At 37.3% G+C, this 16,214-nt stretch overlaps 1 long non-coding RNA gene across 1 annotated transcript; it reads right to left on the reverse strand.

The window, feature by feature from the left end:
- Positions 1–365: 365 nt before the first annotated feature.
- LOC145240030 (uncharacterized) lies at positions 366–11,151 on the reverse strand. Its single transcript, XR_013862474.1, has 3 exons — positions 10,885–11,151; positions 8,848–9,019; positions 366–3,463 (listed from the first exon to the last, which is right to left on the reverse strand). It is a non-coding gene; the product is annotated as an uncharacterized LOC145240030 (long non-coding RNA).
- Between the last annotated feature and the right edge of the window lie 5,063 nt (positions 11,152–16,214).

Genomic DNA, 16,214 nt, shown 5'->3' on the forward strand with positions numbered 1-16,214 from the left:
TTAGAATGTAAAGATTAACCAATATTTTTTCCACAATAAGTTACTGCTAATTGATGATAGCCAATAAACGTGTGCTCATTTCATGTAAACTTTATAAAAGAAAATGGTTCCTATTGTAAAATCTTTAATATTGGATAAAACATACAAAGTCTAACGGAATTCTCCAGCAATACAATAGATAAATATGTGGGAATCAACTTGAAATTAAAATGCATGTACAATTATACAAATTGCTGTTTGCCACTTTGAGATGCTGATTAGAAACATTTCAAATACTAATTAGAACATTATTAATGTCTTCTACAACAATTGTCTCCAAGGAATAGGTGATGTTTCCATGCCATATTGATTATAGAAAACAAAAATATGTGAAATAATTTATTGACGAAAAAATGCATCCTACACACAAGACGATGAGATTTCTAATTGAATTGCAAAAGAAAATGCAGCATTTGGAAAGCGTGGGCATTTGAAACTAAAATCAATGCATACAAAATTATTATGTTAACTGTATTGTATGGGTCAGAAACATGGATTGAACATAAGCTGGTGCCTTCTACACCAGAAATGTAGTAGGAATTTCGTAGTCATAGTGGCTACATAATACAATCCTGTGAGGTCTGGATAATCACTCATAAATCGAAAATTAATCAAAAGAACTACTACAAATATATAGTTTGATTGAACATTACAGTTTAACAGGATTAAGGGGAGTTATTTCTGGGATTTTACCAAAGAAACATTTGTAACGGTTCTTTCTGGTACATGTTCTCAGAATGCTCTGTTAGCATTGATAGTAAAACTAACACCTGGATGTCTTGTGGCTCACAATCGTTACGTCTCTGTGACAAACATGCACTTGTTGCCATTACTGAGACCACTCATCTTCTACTTCAGGACTTTTGGATCAATGCAGCTGTCCCCCGAATCACAAATACCCCCCCCTAAAAAAATTAGTCAAGAAAAAAGTGTTAAACTCTGTACCATTTGTACATTATTAATAAAGTGTGCAGGCAGTCATCAGAAATAATGCAAAATGCAAATGCTCCTTTTCTCTTGCCTCCTAACAGTAATCTGAATAAAATCATATAATTTTGCACTGTCTCTTGTTTCCAGAAAAAAGAAACCATATGTTTGTTTTCAACTAAAGAGGGTTTATATAGTGGGAGGAAAACTTGATGACATCTAAGGCGACGATAGCTGTGATAAAAGTGTTATAAGTCGTTTTCCTTTGTCAGGTGCTTAAAACCTTGTGCTTTGGTACAGGAACCACTGAACGAAACCATTGCAGAGTATATAGAAGAAATGTGATTTGTGTTCATCTCTTATCCTGTCAGAATTTTGATTTGTCTCATATTCATGCAAATGATTGTTGCTCCCTTGGTGCATTACTATCTCGGTTGTACGATCTTGTTTGCCAGCACATTGCCAGTGGTCAAAAAGACAATTTAACCATACCTGGCACGTTCCATTTTTTTAATTTCAGAGAACACTCATAAACAAATAATGTAAAAGTTGTCGTAAGGTAGATAGATTTTTATTTACAGATAAATCTGTTTAAAAATTATTGGTAGTTTTTCCAAGTTTTTTAGGTAAATTTTCTCTGCTAACTTCCTAAATAAGTACGAACGATCAACTGATCATATATTGTTAATCTAAGGCAGCAGACAGTTTTGTATTTGTTAACCAATTGCTTAGCATTATTTTTTGGAAACAAGGGATATATTGCATGCAGGGAAACTTCTTCGCTTCTCTTCATCACATCTGGTAGATCTATTGAACAGTTTGGGATGTTGTCATTTTGTGTTGCCTCCTTGTATCTACTTTATCGTTTTCATAATTCCTAGTATACGCATTTTAAAGATATCCTCATATATATAGCTATAAACATGAATATGAACATATCTTTTACTATGACTTTTCTCAAACATGTTTGTTTTGCATATGCTTCACTAAACTTGATTTTACAGAACAAGAATATTCACACAATTCACAAGAATATGGCTTTTCCCCAGTGTGAGTTCTTATATGCACAACTAAATTCGACTTTTGAGTCGTAGAATATTCACATATTGTGCAAGAGTAAGCCATATCTACAATGTGAGTTCTCATATGTCTATGTAAAAGTCCTTTTTCTGAACAAGAATATTCACATAGTTTACAAGAATGTGGTTTTTCTCCAGTGTGAGTTCTCATATGCCTCACTAAATTTGATTTATCAGAAGAGGAATAGTCACAGACTTCACAAGTATATGGCTTTTCCCCAGTGTGTTTTCTCACATGTGTCACTAACGTTGACTTTTGAGAACAAGAATATCCACATACTTCACAATGATGTGGCTTTTCTCCAGTGTGAGTTCTTACATGTGTCACTAACTTTGATTTTTCAGAACAAGTATATTCACAAACTTCACAAGCATACGGTTTTTCCCCAGTGTGAGTTCTCATATGTATCACAAAATTTGATTTTTTTGAACACGAATATCCACATAGTTTGCAAGAATGTTGCTTTTGACCAGAGTGAATCCTCATATGTGTCACTAAATTTGACTTAAAAGAACAAGAAAATTCACATACTTTACAAGAATAAGGCTTTTCCTCAGTGTGAGCCATATTTAACTCAATTATCTTATTAAGTTACTGAGTGGATTTAATAGAAAAAGGATATTCACATACAAGAATATGGCTATTCACTAAGTTGAGTGCTCATATTTATACATGCAAGACAAGAGTACCCATATTTTACAAGAACGTGGATTTACCTACTTTGTACATGGATGTTTCACTGAGGTTTAATGCAGGGTGACCCCAAAAAAAGAAAAAGATAAATCGAGGCCATCTAGAATATATGGATATATATGTTCATATATTATGAACAGAAGAAAAAAAGTGCCAAAGACCCTAGTGTTTTGATGTGATGTTTTACATATAATAAACTAGTTATGACCAAAGTTTCATTTCATTCGGACAAAACACTAAGAAACGGGGCCTAATTAGATTTGGAGCCCATTTTTTTATCCTTTAAAAAATATTGAATTTGATCCAATCTTTTTATAAATGTGATTTTTCATATTTTGTACAAAATATGCATTCATGTTAAAAGAAAAGCAACATATTTTATAATAATATTGAATCTATTAGGTTTAAGTATATGTAAGATGTATTACTTAGTATTACTTCATTAGTTAGTATTACTTTATTACTTCGTGCAAAATGTCTACCTGTTGTATCAGAATATTATCTTTTTTTTAAACTTTACTTCACAGAAATGTGGTTATCTTCAACTTTTTTATTATAAAAATCCTTCAGATATGTGATTTTGTTCGCCATTTCCAAAGATTTGTTAAAGCGTTGTATCCAGGAAAATTTTCTTTTCAAAAGATCTTGTCTTCCAAATAAGAGTATAATTTCCTTAATAGTAATTTTTAAAGAAAATTCTGCTAATGGTTTAAAATAGGAACATCTGCAAATAAAAAGAAAAAATGTAGTTCAGTTATTTCAGTATTTTCATTCAGTTTGTTTATTTTAATCAATATAATTAGATAAAACCAAAAACCTCAAGATTAATTAACAGTTGATAAAGGTGTTCATAACAGGTATGTATAATTGTGTTTTACTAAACAAAGCAAAAACAATTGTAAATACAATCAGCAGATTTTATTATTAACAGGAGAGAAAAAGAATGGGGGAGCAGGCAACTTGGAGTTCTCCATCAGGGGAGAAAAGAGAACCATTCAATTGGCTAGCAAAAGGGAAAAAAGGCTTACTTTACTGGACTTGGAGTCTGGCAAGACTAGCAGACGTGCACGTTATGCCTAAACAGGGAACACATACTCTTACTGTGCTCCTCTTTGTACACACAAGCTCACTGCTTAATCCATGTTTTGTTCAAAGCCGTGGGATGTAGTATCTTCTTATCAATCCTGATCTTGACATTCAACTGTTGTTTGAAAAATGCAACCAGATCCTGATCTGCCCAAGATTCAATCCCACACTTCTCATTCAGTCACAATGTCTACACCACCATTCTAGCTACAACCAGGATCGTGAGAAACACCATTTGTTTCTTCTTGATCCATGGCAGCCTGGCATTGTGCATGGCCATGTTCAGCAGGTGAGGATGCTTGGGATCAATCAGAACCATCACCTTGTATACACCCCGAGGCAGTACCAGCAGAGTTTGCTGCTATCAAAGGAATCCCACTTACTTTCTTCTGCAGATGTTCCAAGCAGGGGCACTTGGGCAAACTCACTTGTTTGGCATTATGTTGTATGGTGTTGAGGAGAAACACATTTTGAGACAGTCGTCAGCTCAGAGAGAATTTGGAGTTGTTACATTACTCCTCTGCCTGGTGCCCAGCTCCACCAGAAGCGGATTTCCTCTGACAACGCCAGACACATGATGAGCGGGTGGTCAGAGGCCCACCCCTGACTAATTATATCTATAGGTATTTTCTCAAAGCCTGTGAAAGGTCGCTGGACCTAGGTAGCCTCTTGAATGTGGCCTCAACCGTGAGGTCTCATGGAAACACTTCTGTCAAGGTTCGACTCAGAAAGGCCAGCCTTTTGGCATCATGACGACATTTAAAGTCGGGCATAGCTAAGCCTAACTCACAAGGACATTGGATACAGACCTCTCTGCGAACCCTACCCTCACTTGCAGGTTGGACAGGCTGAGCCAGAAGGCCTTTAGTATGGCCATCCAGTACAGGATTAGACAAAAGATGTAAGTAGCTCAACCTTTAGGGAAAGTATCCTTTTCTGCCATGAGGCGACACAGCAGCAACCTTTCCAGTTAGAGACCTGGTCCAGACCACACACTGAGGATCTGAACCAAGCCATCTGTCAAGCTGAAAGCCAGTGAAAGGGTGGTGACACCTCTCCATGCACCTAACTATAGACCAACCGATTTGTTGCGGTTTATTTTGGCCCCTGTAACAATTCTGTTGTGAGTGAGCGCATCTGTGGTTATTTTGGATGTCTCAAAAGCATGATACAAAGACAACCAGATCGCCTATAAAAGCCTACAGCCAGTTGGCTAAGATCCTAACCAAAATTTTAAATTCTGTGTTTAGCATTTATGGGTCTGTAGTCATCTAATTCTTCCCAACCATGCCTGTCCTCTTCCTCAGTAATGTGATCACTCCCTTAGTGACTTGACCTAGGATGGATCCCTGATCAAACCAATGGTTGAACATACCCATCAGAATCGGTATAAACATGGGTGATAGCCTCAAATACAGTGCATAGGGCAGACCATCGAGCCATGACGATCTATTGTAGCTGACCTGCTTCATCACAGTCAGGATTTTTCATTGAGTCACCTTGCCTTTGCAACTAGCTGCCTCACAGCAAGAAGAATCAGCCAAATAGTCACTGAATTCCCGTATGGGTAGGCAGACCTCTTGCATAAAACACTATTCAAAATTTTCCCAAAACCCATCACAGATCTGCAGGGTTTATCCATATAGGTGTTTAAATCTTGCGATGTACTTGTCTGAGTTATGCCTAGAGGATTCATGATGCTCGTCTACATCTGAATTCACAGCTTTCTTGGATATCTTACCTAGTCCAGCCCTAATTACTTGTCCTTCATAGCGCTTGCTAGCCTCATGCCGAAGGTCCTGTTTAGCTAGTTCATGAGTGGCACTATCTCCCACTCCTATTGCTCTCACAAGTTTCTCTTCTAGGTGCTTCTTCATCTGGGCCTTATCTAGAGTGAGGCATTGAGCGTATTTGACAAAGTAGTCTTTAATCTTAGCCTTAAGACTAACCCACCATCCACTTCTGGTAACTGTTCCCACTAAACCCCTCTGTATGAATAGCACTAGTTGTTCCTGGCAGTCTTGTATCTCTAGTACAGAGGTATTCAACTTCCAGTACCCCACTAGCTTAGGCCTATTTGTTAATGTCAAACGAGCCATAACTAGTTTATTGTCTGAATAACCTAGCCAGTGGAACTCTGGACATGCTATAAAGTCTAAATTGCATCTTCTGACTAGCATCCTATCCTGGTAGGTGTTTGGGTAGAAAGATTGGTCCATGTCTACGCCTCCTCCCCTGGGTGTTAAACATGAAATCTGTTGTCCAGATCACATCTATCATCAGATCAGCCAGGCTCGTCTTGCACCTTTATGTCCCTCTAGCTCCCATCACTTCCTTATCTATGTAGGGGTCAAAGATGATGTTCCAATCACCTCACTAGAAAAATCCACTTCAGACACGCAATGAATGTGTCAATCTGCTGGAAAAAGGAGACTCTCTGGAGCGGCGCATGAATTGTGATGACCTGAAATATGCACTGTTTGAGAGTAACCTTGGCCACAATAAGCCTGCTTCCCTCGTCCCTACGCACAAAGCTGATCACAGCAGACGCCCTTTCCCCTCAGATTGCGATATGCTGAGAAGACATCACAATTTCTAGCCAGTCCCTGACAATCCCTAAACAAAACAAAGTGCATCTCCTGTAATGCAGCCACATCCACTCCTACATGCAAGCGGTCCCACTGGAAGTGTAACCAAGCCTCATCCATTCAGACTAGCCTAGTTAAGAGACATGATTTAAGTTTATAGTAAAATACGTAGGAAAAACGAAAAAACGTCGCTTTTTTGGAAGCCCCTTGCAGAAAAACGTCTAGATAACTAACTTGACTGTTGGAGCCAAAATTTTGATATTTTTCATCCGAAGGTTGGGCCTTTAATATGATACCAAATTTGTCAATTTTAGTTGTGTCTGTCGAAAGTTTTTGGCAGACATACAAACACACATACACACTCACACACACAGATTTTTGCTTTTATAGACTTGAATACCAAGTCCCTGCAGACAGATGGTCATTTTGCAGAGGTCCTCCCCAGTTTTGAAGGGGTAGGCTTTAGTGTTTTTTTCTACACTTTGGTCAAAAGGCTGGGAGATATTATGCCATACTTTTATTTTCTTTCTTTTATATAAAACCAGCCTGGGTGCCTGGCGTTTCCTGGGTGTTTGGAGGTGTGTGTTGAGCAAAACCAAAAAAAAATAATGGTAGTAGGCAAGCAGGCTCGAACCCATCCCACGAAAGAAGAAGAAAATGCGGAAAAAAAATGACGTCTTTGCTGTTGCGTCCATCGCAAAACCGGAAGTGACGAACATCAAATTAATGTTTTTGACCAATTTTTCGATATTTGTTGTCTAAAAGTTCGAGGTTTAAAATGATACTGGTTTTATCACATTCCAACGCATCTCTCAAAATACAAACATAAATCATTACATTTAAACAGACAGGTGGCCAGTGCTCCCTGGGGTTTGGAGGTGTGTGTTAAGCAAAACAAAAGTGGCAGTAAGGCCGGCAGGCAGGCTCAAACCATACCGTGAAGGAGGAAAAGAATGTGAAAAAAAAAGTGACGTCTTTGCTAGTGCGTCAATTGCCAAACTGGAAGTGGCAAAGTTTTAAATTAAGGCTAGTCAATTAAAAAGAGGGGATGTCATTTTAAAAATATCGCCAAAGAAAGCGACCTCTCCTTATAGAAAAGTGTCCCATTGAATGTGAAAGAATTAATGTTTTTGACCAATTTTTCAATATTTATCATCCAAAGGGACAAGCTTCAAAACGATACTGATATCGTGAAAATCCATTGCCTCTGTCAAAAGTTTTAGGCAACCATACAAACATACATACATACATGCATACATTAGACAGGTGAGATTTATATTATAGACTAGTGGGGGTACCCGGTGTTGCCCGGGTGTTTGTAGGTGCTTGTGTTGGCGGGGGCAAAGCAGAACAAAAAGGAAACTTAACCCTGTTTAAATATAAAAAAATGATGTTAAACTTCTTAAAAAAATGAAACAAAAATAGAGCAATTTTAAAAATAGAAAAAAATATTTTAAGTAAGAAAAAAGGGGGGCAGGTAGGCTCGAACCCAGAGCCTTGAAGCCAATAGGCTGACGACATACATCTGCGCTACAGCGACGGAAGCAATGTAAGATGTTAAATTTAGCGATTAATAAGTGAATGAGTTCAAATTGAGGTCAAACATCGTGCTATTTTGCAGTTAACTATTTTTGCGAGGCAGTTTTTAAGTACATGTTTAATGAGGTCACACCCACACTTAATTTTACTGCAGGATAATTCTTTTGAGTTTATTTTTTTACCCAACTTTGTTAGGTTTTGTTTCCCTAACGTGTTGAGGAAAACCAGTTTAGGGGAGTGTCTAAATAAAAGCAATTGTCTGATATGACAGTGAAAACTGACATTGACCAAATGTCCATCGCTTTCTGAACGTTGTTCCTGGGCTAGCCAAGAACTGCTCATGAGTTTCACATCAGTTTTGCTTTTATATAAAAAAGACGAATCAACATGGGACGGGCCGAAATAGTAAGAATCATGTAAAATTTGATGTAAATAAATCAAGCTGCTATGTGCCTTTGCAAATAGTAGATATTATTATCTAGGGGGTATATAAACACATTTAAGTGATAGTACCCCCCCCCCCGTGAAGCCCAGCGAAGAAAGTCTTGGTCAGACGTACGAAAACTTGTGCGCCCGTTTTGTCTTTATATATATATATATATATATATATATATATATATATATATAGATAGATAGATAGATAGATAGATTAAGGAGTGAAACTTTTTTTTTAATTTTAATATTCGCCTCTCCTCATTAATAATAACGTTATTATTTAGAAAACCATTCTTAACATAGGAAAGGGGGTCTGTGCTAACTAATTTGTACTTTCACCTAAGAAGATAATAAAGTTGAATTTTGTAGTTGTAGAGTTGAATGTAATAATCAAAGAGGAAAACACCCCCGTGTGTGTGTGTGTGTGTGTGTGTGTGTGTCATGCAGTCATACAACTTACCTTTGGATGGGATCTGAGAGAAAGAGAAATTAAAGATGGCAGCCATGGATTCATAACATGTAGTCTCGTGGAATCTCACGAGATCTCATCTTCCACTGCACATGTATGCAAATGGAATGGGGTCAGTTTTCTGATAAAATATCTGTTGGCAGAGGCAGTGGGGAGAGATGTGCTGGAAGTTAAGAGAGAAAGTTGTCAGTGACAAATTATAGCTGGACTTTTGCATATTGTATTTGGTTTATTTTGTTTTGCTGTTTACCAGCCCATTTAACGTCAGTAGTATAGACAAAAAAACGAAAAAGTGTTAAAAAGAACAAATATATAACAAATAATTGTTACCAAAGGTAAAATAAGTTACTCTTCTAACAACCTAAATAAGTTTTTATGTTGTAATTTATTTTGAAGCAATCATTTACTTTGAAAATAAAAATAAAGCCATGTCTTACATTAAAGCAAGAAAAAATACTGGTAGAAAGCCACCACATAGATATCACGGAGACACTTTTTGCAAAGTTTTGTTATGCCTGTCAATATATTTACGGTATAATTTGTTTATTAAATTGTTAGATGAAAGCACAGAAAATTAACACATGGGCACTAATTCCCTTCCATAAAAATAAACGTAACAAAGCAAAAGTCAATATCGATACAACATTACAAAAAAAATGGAAACTGATCGATTACAAGTCTTGCTGACTGCTAACTGACCATGAAGTGAGTGCCCATTTTATGTTAAATTTATGTAGCAAAGTGACCCCCCTCTAAAATATTAAATATTTTTTAATATTTATTCCTCATTTGCGGATGTTTTTAAGGCTTTTGAAATGTAATAGCCAAGAAAACGTAAAATTTGAATTTTGGGTTAGATTGTTAAAATTTAACAATAGCTTTTTTTTTAATATTTTTTTTTGCTAATTGGTGATGGCCAATAAATAAGTGATCATTTTATGTAAACTTTATAAAAGAAATATTGGAAAGCACATTTAAAAATCGGTACTTGTGCATTTTTGGTACCGTACTAAAATAATGTTATTATTTTGAAAGGCATTCTTAACATGGGGAGAGGTTGTAATTATTCTGTTCTTCCACCTAACAATTTAATAAAAAATATGAAACTTTAATTTAATAGAAAAAATCATTTTTATTATTTTTCTATCGTTTTTTTTTTTTTATTGGACTAAATGTACGCCATATTACTTTTAAAATTTGGCCTTTCTAAGGTTTGGCAGATTGCCCTTTCAAGGCCAAATTTGACCTTTTTATGCACTTACATGAAACCCTGTTTTTGGCCCCATATTTTTTTTTTTTTTTCTAATGGAGGTTGTCGGAATTAGCTTACCGACGTTTGAAGTCTTGCAACGAAATGTCGACGTTGTTTATAATCAGTCTTTCCTTGTAAAAAGGTAACAGATGAGTAACGATGGTCGAAGTGGAGTTTGAGAAACAACAACAACAACAACAACAACCGTAGAGCGGCACTCCTTTTATATATCCAAACTCTCAGTCAACGAGATTCACGCGTGACTGGAATTTCCATTTAACTTGTAAGGAATAGGCACCCTGTTTCTTTGCTTAACGAACCAGACCACCGGCCGTGTTGGTCACAGCTACCAGCATTCCTTTCTTCCCCACCGACCTACCCTCGGTAAGTCCAACAATTTAAAATTCTCACAAGGTGCGTAAAAAAAAGCCAAATTTAAAAGACCAACCTGTCAAACCTTAGAAAGGCCAAATTTTAAAAGTAATATGGCGGCCTCGAATATCGTACATTTAGTCTAATAAAAATGATGAAAAAAATAATAAAAATGAATTTTTTTTTTCTGATTTTATTTCAGCCTTTGAGTCAATTAATCCATTTTATATGAAAATAAATATTTTTTATAATTTTTTCTCTGTCACTCCAACCCAACACTTTTTTTTTAAAATAAAACAGCGGAATCAATTTTTGATTGGATTGCAATAAAAAATAAACTTACTTTTAGGTTTAAGATTATTAAAAATAGAATTTTTTAACGTGTAAAACAAAAAATAACTTACCTTTCATTCCCAGAATTCAATACCAATAAATAAATAAATAAATAAACAGATGAATTCGTTTTTTTTTTTTCTTTTGTGTTCAAAACAGAAAATTTGTTTTGTGTGTCAAGATTTCTTTAGTAAATTGATACAACTTTTGTTTCGTGTATCTAATTCATTAAGAAATAAAATATATGAAAATATAAAAGAATCAAAATTAAAAGATGAAAACCACGATTTAAACGTAAAATTATTTAAATAGAAAATCAACTGCTAAAGAACAATGAATCTAGGTTATCATAAGACGGTGTAATCATTATTTTGTTCCTCGTGTAAAAATTTAATTCATTAAGTGTGCCGAATTCGTTTCCATATCAAATTTTGTCAATGCTTAAAGCTTGTTGGGGTTTCTTTGTAGATTTCGCGCTTCTGTGCCGAATTCTATCTTAAAAAAATATAATGTATGAAGATATAAAAACCAGGTTTATTTTTTTAGACCAAAAATTTCATTATTAATTAGATTAGTCGAACTACTGTTAACATCCAAGATTAGGGCGGTAGTCGGAATAATCCAAATTATCCTCACATAAAAAGTTTCCAAACTTAATATTTCACGTAAACAACACAAAAAAAGAGGAAGGATTTGCACAGACGGCGAAGTCAGTCAAATGACAAAAATAAGTTTTGGACCAATAAAATAAACGGTAAACATATGATTACATTATGAAACTTGAAATTTTTTGTCATCAAAACCGATTTGGTGAAATTTATGATAACCTTCTCTTTACTTGTTGAAGTAAAAGTTTCTATGGCACGTGATTTTGCACACGTTCCTTTTCCTTTTTAAAAGGGTTGAGTTTTTTTTCTTCAACATTTCGTTACTAACAGTTCTCGCGTTTTGCTACCTGCTATTTGCTCTTACGTTTACTATTTGCTGTTACGTTTACTATTTGCTCTTACGTTTATTATTGGCTGTGAAATTAGTTCGGTAAAGCCTAGTAAAGAGGTTTTGGTCTGTCTTCCATTCTACGATAAAACACCACAATTTACCGAACTATTTTTTTATTTTCCTCATGGAGAAGATAATTCGCCTGGATAAATTTGATGTTTCCTCGGCAGACCCTCAGGCCAACAAGCTTTGGAAATTATGGTTCTGCAACTTTAATTATTACTTATCAACTATCGCTTCGTTAAACCCTGATAAGCTAGAAGTTCTCTATTTAAACATCGGTCCCTCTGTTGCTGACGTTATCGAACATTGCTCTGGTTTTGAACATGCCATGGAATTATTGAAAGGTGTTTGCGACAAGTCTCCAAGCGCTATTCATGCTAGACATCTGCTTTCCACGCGTTTGCAACAAGAAAGCGAGTCTGTCCTTCAGGCCTTGAATCGACTTGCCGCTGACTGTTGTTTTAAAGACATAACGGCCACGATTTACAGATGATGCATTCATTCGTGGTCTCCGGTCCTCATTGATATGTGCTAGGCTCCTTGAAACAGACACTCTAACTCTTACAGATGCTACTCAATGTGCTAGGGCTTTAGAACAAGCTCACTTTCGCGCGGAATTGTATGCCTCACAGATTGGGGCAGTCGCTGTTACTTCTACTATGGGAACTAAAAATGTGCTGGCCGATTTTGCCGAGGAGGCCACTTGTATTTCTAAAAGTTATGTTCCAACTGATTCTCGAATAGAGTGTGACTCTGTACAGTTCTCTGCTACCCTTCCTGTTCGTGGCAAGTGCTACAACTGTGGAGGGCGACGTCACCTTAAGGATGACCACCGCCTTTGCCCTGCCCGCGATAAGGTATGTCGAAGCTGTGGTAAACTCGGGCATTTTTCTAAAGTTTGCCGTTCTACTCTAACGACACATTCACATTCATCTTCTGCTATCATAGGGGCCCGCGCTAAAGGTGGTGATAGTTGCCCTCCTATCACCAAAACTGTGGAGTTAAAAGGAGAAAGGTTAACTGCCCTTATAGACACCGGCAGTTCTGATAATTTTATCAGTGCCCGTATTGTCAAAACAATGAGACTGCCCACTTTCAAACAGAACTCCGTAATTTCTATGGCATCATCTGCCATTTCCCTTAAACTGTCTGAATATTGCACCGAGAACATTTTCTTCAATGGTTGCGAATATAAAGGGATTAACCTTACTATACTTCCTGACTCCTATATGGACATTATACTCGGGGTGCCGTGTTTGAAACTACACCGGGGCGTTACTATTTCTTTTGGTGGATCTCAGGATGCCTTAAAAATCTGCGCGCTAAGCAAAATCAGTTGTGCCCCTGTAAAATTGTTCCGAAACCTGACTCCTGATTGCAGACCCATTGCTACAAAATCCCGAAACTACCATGCGGAGGATGCCCAATTTATTGAAAAGGAAATTCTTCAACCGCATAAGGACGACGTCATTGAAACCAGCTATTCACCGTGGCATGCTCAAATTGTTGTAACTTCATTGCCTAATAGAAAGAAACGATTAGTGGTTGATTTTTCCCAAACTATTAATCGTTTCACCCTACTTGACGTGTACCCATTGCCTCGGATTGAGGATCTCGTAAACCAAATTGCCCAGTATCATATTTTTAGTATGATTGATTAACCTTACTACCAAATTGAAATTTGTCCCGAAGATCGGCCCTACACGGCTTTTCAAGCTGAAAATCGTTTGTATCAATTCAAACAAATACCCATGGGTGTCACTAATGGGGTTTCTGCCTTTCAACTATTTATGAATTCCTTTATTTCTGAAAATAAGTTATTCGGAACTTTTTCTTACATTGATGATATTACCATTTGCGGTAAAACTCAAGAGGAGCATGACGCTAACTTGGAACGTTTCTTAAAGGCTGCCTCAACATACAACCTCGAAATAAACTGAGTAAAATCAAAGTTTTTGCTTCGCTCTATCAATTTGCTTGGATACCAAATCTGTGACGGAACTATCCAACCTGATCCTGAGCGGTTGAAACCCCTTTTGCAAATGCCTTTTCCTTTGGATTCAAATTCGTTAAAAAGGTGCCTTGGTATGTTTTCTTACTACGCAAAATGGATTCCTAAGTATTCACACAAAATTTGTCCCCTGGTTGAAAATAAACAATTTCCCATGCCGCTTAAAGTTGTAAATTCTTTCGAAAAACTTAAGAAGGACGTCACCGAATCATCTGTAAAGCTTATCGACGACGAACTACCAATTACTATCGAAACCGATGCCTCGGACAAGGCTATCGGAGGCACCCTCTTACAGGCTGATACGCCTGTAACGTTCTTTTCCTGCTCACTAAACCCATCGGAAATATGACTACAGAGTTGAAAAAGAGGCTTACGCGATAGTTGAATGTGTCCGAAAATGGAGGGACCTCCTTGCTGGGAAGCACTTCACTTCACTATCGTAACAGACCAGCAAGCGGTATCTTTTATGTATAAGCCAGCTTACCGAGGAAAAATTAAAAACGATAAAATTATTCGGTGGAAAATGGAGCTTCTCCCATTCTCGTACGATATAAAACATTGTCCCGGAAGTGAAAACATCATTGCCGATGCTTTATCGAGAGTGTGTGGTGCTGCTACTTCCTCCTTGGGGGAGCTAAGGGCCATACGCAGTTCATTAATACACCCTGGTGTACAGCGTTTTTAGCACTTTATACAATCACAAAATATGCCATACTCAATTGATGAAGTTCGGCGCGTGACATCCGAGTGTACAACGTGCACAAAAATAAAGCCTCAATTCTTCAGCGCTGCTAACAATACACTGATCCGCACTACTGCTCCTTTCCAGCGCCTCTCCGTAGACTTCAAAGGGCCTGTCCCAGCATCTTCAAAAAGATGTTGTTACCTATTTACTATCATGGATGAGTACAGTCGATTTCCCTTTGCGTTCCCTTGCCGTGATTGTCCTTCGCAGACTGCAATCAAATGCCTGACGAATATTTTTTCTATTTTTGGACTTCCCGCTTTCATCCATTCTGAACACGGTTTGTGTCAGAGGAGTTCAGAAATTTCCTGACGCGACTTGGGGTTAGGTGCAGTTACACTACTGCATACAACCCAAGAGGAAACAGTCAGTGCGAGCGCTATAATGGCATTATTTGGCACTCAATATTATTGGCCCTGGAAGCTAAACAGCTACTCCTTAGTGCTTGGCAGGACGGTCTGCCTGATGTTTTAAATTCTATTTGCTCCTTACTATGCGCTAGTGCGAATGCAACTCCCCACGAACGATTGTTCAAATTTGAAAAGCGCTCTTTTACTGGTACTGCTTTACCTGTTTGGCACTGCGAACCTTGGGAGATACTATTGAAATGGTTTGGCAACAGGAGCAAGTACGACCCGATCGTTGAGGTAGTGGAACTCCTCGAGACCCACCTAACGCATGCGAGAATACGGCATAATGATGACCGGGAGGATTCAATGGTGCTAAGACATTTGGCTCGTCTTCCGTGCTTTGATGGACCTCAGGTTCCTGCTGAGAATACTCGATCCGACCTTGCAAATGCAGACCCGGCCCATTTGATTGAAACAAGTCCAGTTGACAATACACCTAAGGCAGAAAATATAGAGAATTTGCAGAGACCGGCCAGTCCTTCGAATATTGAACTGCTTTCACACCGGTCTAGCCGAATCTGTAAACCAGTCCAGCGATTGGACTTATAAATAACACATACCTCCACTTTCAAAGATAACTTTCTACTTCGAAAAAAAAAATCTACACCTTGCAATCTCTCTTATTAATGGGGGGGGATTGTTATATTTCCGTTAAAGTAAAAGTTTCTATGGCACGTGATTTTGCACACGTTCCTTTTCCTTTTTAAAAGGCCCGAGTTTTTTTTTCTTCTTCAACATTTCGTTACTAACAGTTCTTGCGTTTACTGCTGTACCTGCTATTTGCTCTTACGTTTACTATTTGCTGTTACGTTTATTATTGGCTGTGAAATCAGTTCGGTAAAGAGGTTTTGGTCTGTCTTCTGTTCTACGATAAAACACCGCATTACTGTTTCAGACTTAATGTCCTGTTAGACATGCAATCAGCTCCCAACGAACAGCGATAAAACTGCAGTATCTGTTCCTGGTGTAAACAGTAGTCCGAATAATTAAAATAATTCGGATATAAATAATTGCAAAACTGAATATTCCCCGTTAACAATGATAACAAAAGGAAGGAATAACATAAACGGCGAAATCAGACAAAAATAGATTTGGATCAAGAAAATAATCTATAACAACATGTGACAACGGTCACGGAAACAGACGTCCAAGGGTGGTGTGTGTGTGAGCGTATTGTAAAAGTCACCGATACTCGAACTCGAAACCCAAATGATAGGAAACGAAAAGATGACA

The sequence above is a fragment of the Euprymna scolopes genome, chromosome 19 (genome assembly GCF_053919585.1).
Source record: "Euprymna scolopes isolate OS-2025 chromosome 19, ASM5391958v1, whole genome shotgun sequence".
Taxonomy (NCBI): Eukaryota; Metazoa; Mollusca; class Cephalopoda; order Sepiida; family Sepiolidae; genus Euprymna; species Euprymna scolopes.